This window comes from Equus asinus, chromosome 4 (genome assembly GCF_041296235.1).
Source record: "Equus asinus isolate D_3611 breed Donkey chromosome 4, EquAss-T2T_v2, whole genome shotgun sequence".
NCBI classification, from domain to species: domain Eukaryota; kingdom Metazoa; phylum Chordata; class Mammalia; order Perissodactyla; family Equidae; genus Equus; species Equus asinus.
In genome coordinates, this window is record NC_091793.1 from 21,762,862 (window position 1) to 21,770,694 (window position 7,833).

Consider the following 7,833-nt stretch of genomic DNA (forward strand, 5'->3'; position numbering starts at 1 on the left):
CAGGGGTTCGCTGGTTCAGATCCTGGCCTTGGACATGGCACCGCTCATCAAGCCACGCTGAGTTGGCACCCCACATGGCACAACCAGAAGGACCCACAGCCAAAAATATACGACTATGTCCTGGGGGGCTTTGGGGAGAAAAAGGAAAAATAAAATCTTTAAAAAAAAAAGAATTTTAAAATAATCCTGGGGATAGGACAGGGCTGGGAGTGAGCGTGTGCCTCTCTGTGATTTCCCTCTTCTGTCCCCACAGCCGGCTCCCACAGAGCATGCCGCACATGGGCCCTGCTCTTGTCTACGTGGAGCGTTAGTCGAGCGTTAGTTGGCGCCTTGGGCGGCACAGCAGTGCTGGAAATGAGATGAGATGAGACGAGAACAGTGTCTTTCCCACGGCTCCCTTGGGATGGGCGGGGTGGGGGGTGGGGGCGGTGACTTTCAGTGGACTTACTGGTGTAACTAGAGACATCACCAAAGCCCTCGGAGGGAGGTCAGCTGGTTTTGCTGAGGAAGTGGCCTGTCCAAGCTGGGGGCCAGAGCGGAACGCTCCAACGAGCAGGGAGCTGAAGCAACCGCCATGGTCCCTGGAATGGTGTCCTAGGGCTGCCAGAACAAAGTACCACAAACTTGGTGGCTTAAAATGACAGAAATTTATCGCCTCATTGTTCTAGAAGCCAGAAGTCCAAGATCAAGGTGTCGGCAGGGTCGGTTCCTCCCGAGGGCTGTGAGGGAAGGGTCTGTGCCAGGCCACTTTCCTGGCTTCTGGGGGCTGCCAGCCATCTGTGGCGTGCCTTAGCTCAGAGGTGCCTCCCTCCGGTCCTCTGCCATCACATGCCGTTCTCCCTGTGTCTTCATGTGGCTTCCCTCTGTGCGTGTCTGTCTCCGTGTTCAGATGTCCCCTTTTATAAGGACACACATCCTACTGGATCAGGCCCCACCCTAATGACCTCCTTTTAACTTGATGACCTCTTGAAGACCCTGTTTCCAAATGAAGTCACATTCTGAGGGACTGGGGTTAGGACTCCAACATATATTTCTTAAGGGACACAGTTCAGCCCGGGACAGTCCCCTTTCCCACACACAGCCTCTCCTCTCCTCTTACGGGAACAAATATTCCAGTGAAAAGCAGGCCCCTCCCCGGGCACCCACCCGGCTCAATCCAGTCCTGATCCCGAGAGAACGCAGCAGAACCCAAGGCCGGCCCTCCTCGGACTTACCTTTGAACCATTCGGAGGCTGTGCAGGGTGTGGGAGGCAGCGTGGAAATGCACGGTTTGGGGGTCAGACCGTGCAGATCGGAGTCCAGGCTCTGGCCCCCGGGGCCCTGCAGCCCGAGGTGCGCTCCAAGCCTCTCCGGCCTCTGTTCCTTCACCTGCCTCCTGAGTTAGCAGCGCCCGCCCTGCTGGTGGTTGTGAGAGCTGCATGAGAGCGTGTCTACAGATGCCTTGCACACAGCAGATGCTCCCTTCTCCCACCTCCCACATGTCTTAATAGCCCTGGGACTTTCCGTTGATCCCACATTGTTCTAGAAGCAATTCTGCAACAAATATGTGCTTCTTGAGCTGAATTTGTGGTCCAATTAGTTGACAAGGAGAAGCATTTTTCAATGCCTGGGTTTTCAGAATCCACTAAGGGGTACCAAGCCAGCCAGTGGGCTGCTTTCTTTGAAAAGGACACAGATTGAACACCATGCCTGGGACGGATTGACTGTTGCAGCGTCTCTCCAGGTCCCACGTTGTGTGGGCCTTTTTGTCTGCCCTGCAGAAATCAATTGCCCAGTTCCCGGGAGCCTGCGTCCCGAGGAGCAGCATTCAACAGCTGCGCCAGCGCAGGCATCTCTCTGCTCCGGGCTCCAGCTGGCGCTCACTGTCCGGCCCCACCTCGGGCAGGTGAGGCCCTAGCCTGCTGCAAAATGGCGCTCATGGGAGGGCTGCCTCTTGCTGGGGACACTGCTGCCTCCATTTGGTAGGTTCAGAAACGCTTGCTTTGTCAGTTTCTCCAGAGGTACTCAAGCCGGAGGGAACTGATTTGTAATAACCCAAATCAAAAGAGGCTGTTTCATGATCCAGATCATTCTTTGGCACCAGACTTTGTGTTTATTTATTCTTTTGCTTATTCATTCATTCATTCCACAGACGTCTATGGAGGGCAAGTCACTTTCCTGTGTTAACTCATTTAATCCTTGAAAGAATCCCAAGAGGTCTCCTTGTCCCCCTCTGACAGATGGGGAAACCAAGCTTTAGGAAGACGAGGTCGTTATCCCGGAAACCTGCTCTTGTGGTGGGCACAGCCCAGAGACAGGAAAGACAGGGGGAGCCTAGAGAGAAAAGCAGCGGGGAGACGAGGCTGGAGAGGCAGGTTGGGGTCCCATTGTCCACCTGGGGGGTGTCCATTCAGGAAGACAATGCACTTGCCTCTTGGTGATTTTAAACCCAGACAGGGGAAATCGTCTGGCCAGACACTTGCATGAGTGCACACCTGTTGCCTGGCATCTTCTCTCCTCTTTAGGGTGTCTCCGGGTGACCACGGATGCGCTCTCCCCCAGAAAGCTTTCCCTTCTCAGAATTCTTATAACCAGCGTATGAGTCCGCTCTCGCTGTTATGCTGCAGTCACAAACAGCCCCGGGTCTCAGTGGCTTACAGCCACCAGGGGTTATTTCTCACTTGGGTTAAACATCAGCCGCTGGTCGGCCCAGGCTCTGGTTCACGCCGTCTTCTCTCTGGGATCCAGGCTGAGGGAGCGCCCCTCGGGGGCCCTGCTCTCATGGCAGAGAATGAGCAATGGTGGCACCACACAGTGACTTTTAAAACTTCTGGCAAGTGTTACTTCCCTCATGAGCCACATGGCCGAGCCTGCTGTCACCGCGGCACAGAAGTAGGAGCTCCATCAAGTCAAGGCAGCAGATAACTGGCAGCAATAACACCATCTACGACAGCGAGTTATCTACATTTATGGTCTCCATTTTCCAGTTTATACTATGGAAATAATAGCAGTTGCCTCTTAATGAGGCACTTGTAAAGATTCAATGAAATGCAGTGTGGATGGCAGCACAATAAATTGTCAATTTACTTACAATTTTGTAGTGTCCGGCAGTGGCTGCTCTGTGGAACTTTCTTCATCAATAACGTTTCCTGAGCACTGACTGGGCGCCAGGCGCTCTTCCTGGATAGCTTTTAGAATCTAGTGGAGAACGCGTAAGATTTCTGTTCTCATGGAATTCACATTCCAATTAGTGGGACGCAGACAATAAACAACTAAATGAGAATTCCAGAGAGCGGTAAGAGCTGTAAAGGAGATAAAACAGAGTAAATAAAAGCAGGAGAGTGAGGGAGACTAACGAAGAAAGACCCCTCCAAAGAGGTAAATTTGAGCTGAGGCCTATGTGATGAGAAAGAGCCAGTCCTGAAAAGAGGTAAGGAAGGAGCATCCTGGGCAGAAAAAGGGATGGCATGTGCTAAGGCCCTGAGGCAGGGGTGAGCTTGGCTGTTGAAGGGACAGAAAGAAAGTCCATCCGGCCACAGAGTCCTGAGTTCTCCCATGCAGAAGGAAGCTGGAGAAGAGGCAGACCCTCGCCTCTTTGCTAGTCTCTCACTTTCAGCATCACCAGAACCTAGTGCAGTGTCTAGGGCACAGTGGGAGTCTAGGAAGCATCTGTTCTAGAAAGAACGAGTAACCACCAAGATGGGACAGTGGCCACACCAGAGGCAGAGCTCCCCGTCCCCAGGGGGCTGCAGAAGCTCTGCTCCATCTTTCTTTCTGGTCCTCCTTCCTGATTCCTCGTTGGCCCCTAGAAACTTGTCACGGTGCAGCATCGCTCCATGACATGCTACAGTTTCCAAAATCACAGCCAATTTTCTTTACATTCCACGGCGGCCGCTCTCTGACGACCTGGAGGTGTGCTTCATTCCTACAGATACGTTGGATCACAGCGTGGGCCAGGCTGAAACTCCTCCACCCCTTGTCCACAGATGGCTGTCAGCTCCTTCTCTGAGGCGCAGCAGCCGCCGACCTTGGCCTGGGTTCCAGGGCAGCTTTCACTCTGGGGACCCGGATCTCACGACGCGCAAAGGGTGGAGTCACACAGTGTACACATCTAACTTCAGCCACACCTGCGTGCGGAAGAGAGGGAGACGATAATTTAAGGCAGTGAGCTCAGGCCTCACCGCGAGCTGGAATAGGGGACGAGACTCAGTGGTCCCCTCGCACCCTGGTACTCTTGTGATGGGGACATCTTTCCTTCTGTGGTCCAAGAGATTCCAGTGTTGAAAGACCCAGGAGGTTTGGAGACTCCTGGCTCCTGCACAGAGACAGTCCTCCGGGCCAGTGCGGAGGACGCCTGGCCAGGCTTGCCTCCCTAGAGCCAGGACATCAGTCTCCACGTGAGGCCTTACCAGGGACTCTGGGTGGGGACAGGGCGGGGAGCCGACACTCTGGACGAGTCCGCTGTTTGGGCTCACTTCAGAGCAAACCCTGAGCCACTGGTGCAGACGCGGCGCTGGAGGAGGCCTGTGTCCTTGGCTGGGAATCAGAAGACCAGATTCTGGCCCTGACTGGCCACCAAGCTGCGTGACCTTAGGCGCAGCTCCCCAGCTGAGGGCCTTGGCGGGGTGGTGTCGGTGGCCTCTCCCAACTCTGACATTTCCATGATTCCGCAGGGAGGGCCTGCTGTGAGATATGGAAAACTGAAGTGAATCCTTTTGGGGATGGATAGTGGGTGGAGACCACCTCTGGGTCAAAGGAGCCATGGAGAGGACGCCCACTGAGCCCCCCTAAGCCAGACTGGAGGAATTAGCACCCACCCAGAAAGGAACCCCTTCAAGAGGGGCTGTGCCCCAGAACAAGCCTGGTGATGGCGGCCAGCCACCTGCTGATCCCAGGGCGCCTCCTTAGCCAGGGGCCTCTTAGCATCAGATGTCCAGGAGACAGCGAAAGCCTGGGCTGAGAAGGTCAGGAGTGTGGGTGGAGCAGGGCAGGCCCGGGAGGTGCTGTCAGAGACAGCGGGGCGGCCTGGAGTGGAGGCCAGCCCAGGACACTCCTGAGCAGGTGGCCACATGGAGCTGTGAGCGAGCGTCCAGCCGCCAGGGCTGGGGGAGAGCTAGGGTTTCCCGAGAGCCCAGCACGTGCAGACCCCGTGGAGGAACCCGTGCCCGGGACAGGGCCACACGCGGCGGACTAAGCAGTGATCTGAGGGTGACGCTCTGAGTCGCGGATCCACATGGTCCAGCCCCCGAATGGAGCCACAGGCGGAAGCCCACGCAAACAGCAGAACGTAAGATGGGACTCCATTCCACCTTTCGTCTCCTACAGCTGATGCAGCCTGTACCCTGAGCCCGACTTTTCGGATCCCCTTTTTCCTCCTACCTCATGCTCTGGGGCTGCGCTTTGCTGAGTCTCCATGCTCCACCCCAACCCCAAGCTCGGCTTATCCCTCGTCCTTCCTCGTGGGGCTGGATCGAGGAAGGCGTCGCCTGGCGCCTCAAGAGTTGAGGTTTGGGGACTGAGGCCCTCCCAGTGCTGGATTGAGCCAGGGTTCTACGTGGTGAGTTGCCAGGGCAGAGGACACACAGGGGTTGGGAGGTCCCAGAGGAGGGTGGTGCTGGCCTTGAATGAAGACAGCCAGTGGGAGAGGGAGAGCAGAAGGACCGAAGTTCATCGTAGTCACACACCGACCTCTGTAAGCTCAGCTCAGAGAGGTTAAGGCACTGCCCAAGAGCACACAGCCAGTAAGAGTCAGAGGCAGGAATTGAACACGGGTCTGCCTGAAACCAAAGGAGTGTTCTTGCAGCTGCACTCCACCACACTTCCTATCAGAGAACAAGTGTAAAGAGAAGGAACCTAGGGCTCTGTGTGTGTATGTGTGTGTGTGTGTGTTTGGTGGGGCTGGGGCTCGGGGAGAGCGGTGAGAAAGATCAAGAGAGCCTCAGCGGGGAAGGAGAAGGAAAAGAAAACATTGCAGAGGGAAGGGACAGGCTGAGGGAGAGAAGAAACACATTGCAAGCGTAAACCCTGAGGACAGACATTTGGAAACTGTTTGAGGTTGTCAGAATCTTTCTTGATGAGTTTTTTCTAAAGCTCTGATATCCAACCTACAGCATAACTTTGGGCCAGGGACAGCAAAACAGAGCCCATTAAATGGGCACCCCACTGCTGAGGTTTTCCCAGAAACATCCCAGTCGCCCCTGCAGGGCCCCGAGTCACCGCGAATGGTCTAAAAGCCACAGTGTTCATGTCACGATGCAAAGACCCAGCACTTCCCGTCTGGAACTGTGCATCATAATGTGTTGCTGTCGGGCTCTGGGGCCCAAGTCTATTAAAATTCTGATGCCTCTGTGGCTTTGGGATTGGATAATGATAGAAATTTCAACAGAGGAAGCAAACAATCTAACAGCAGTCGGTACCTGAGAAGTCAGTGCAGCAAGCACGCCCACGGTGCAGGGTCCGCTCAGCATCTTCTAGCCTGATGGAAGAGAAGGCCGCCCCCCGGCTCTGGGCTGACGCCACGGCTGATTTCTGGACAGTGTGAAAGACGAGGAGGATTAGTGATATCAGTCACGACAACAACAACAATACAGCAGTATTTAACGTGTGTAACTTACATGTGTCGCGGACTCGATGTTTCACAAAGTGCGTCACGGACCATTCCCTCTCTCCGTCCTGATGACAACCTAGGGAAGCAACCAGGAGAAAACCGTGTTAACTAAACACGCCTGGTTCCCCTCGTCCCCGGCACAGGGCAAAGCTGTGCTGCCCAGGCCCTGGAGTTTGGGGGGGGCCACGTCACTTTAAACATGTGCTTGAAGCCTTTGTGTTACACGTCACAAGTTCCCTGCCGTGGCGGGGCCTGGGCCCCGAGGGAGGAGACGTGGAGCAGCGTCCCCGGCAGGAGACACATGGTGTGAGTGTGTGTTGATAGATTGCGCTGATGCTGTCGCTGCAGCAGAACCCAGCCATACTGACTGATACAGAAATTATCCCGTTTTCAAAATGAGCAAACGAACACGCACACTCACCTCAGGCCTCCTAGATAAAAGCCTGGACTAGAACCTCAGTCTTGCGTCCCCCGCCATCAGGCAGAGCAAGGACTGAATGCAGCTAGGCTGGCCTGTAATAGCTGACGACCCTGGGCGAGCTCTTTTAGCCTCTGTACATACTGCACTGCTCATCTGGAAACCTCAGATAATGATGACGGCCCACTGGGTGGTTGGGAGAGCGTAAGTCACATGACACGCAGAAGCACAGACTGTAATGCGTGCTCCTTAGCGCTCTTAGCCCTCGGCCCTGCCCTCCACCTGTCTGACCGCTGCCAGATCTCAGAGGTGTTCATGTAGCTTAGCAAGTTCGAAGATGATCCAGGGCTCCCCAGACGCCCCCACTGAATTGCTCTTCCTTCTGCCCTCAGCGAAGTAGAGTTTTCAGTCCCGTCTGGGCTCGGAATCCAGAATCTCCTTTGTGTCCAATTAGAACATTTTTCATTTCAAAACGTATTGTTGTCCAGGGACAATGGCATGCAGCCGAGCTGAGCTGCTCCTGAGAATAGAAGCAGACAGTGAAAGGCTTTCTGAGAACAGCGGCACCTCTGAGTGGCCCCTCTCGGCTCCGCACCGACTGAGCGGCACCCGGTGTCAGCAGGAGAGACCCTGTAATTAATTTTTAAATTTGCTATTATCGTGCGTTTAGTCAGTGGGCCGACGTTCCGCTTGGTTCTGACCTTTCAAAATGTTACAAGCAATATCAGCTTTTCTCCGAAGTGAAGGACACAGACCTAGAGGCTATAAAAACCACAGCCTCGTGGGCTGGCAACCTTCTTTTAAAGTTTTCTCTCATTTCCCTTTGTTT

General features: G+C 54.7%; 1 long non-coding RNA gene across 1 annotated transcript; it reads right to left on the reverse strand.

The window, feature by feature from the left end:
* Window positions 1-6,395: 6,395 nt before the first annotated feature.
* Window positions 6,396-7,513, reverse strand: LOC139045159 (uncharacterized). The gene is made up of 3 exons (XR_011503036.1): window positions 7,008-7,513; window positions 6,594-6,662; window positions 6,396-6,507 (listed from the first exon to the last, which is right to left on the reverse strand). It is a non-coding gene; the product is annotated as an uncharacterized lncRNA (long non-coding RNA).
* Between the last annotated feature and the right edge of the window lie 320 nt (window positions 7,514-7,833).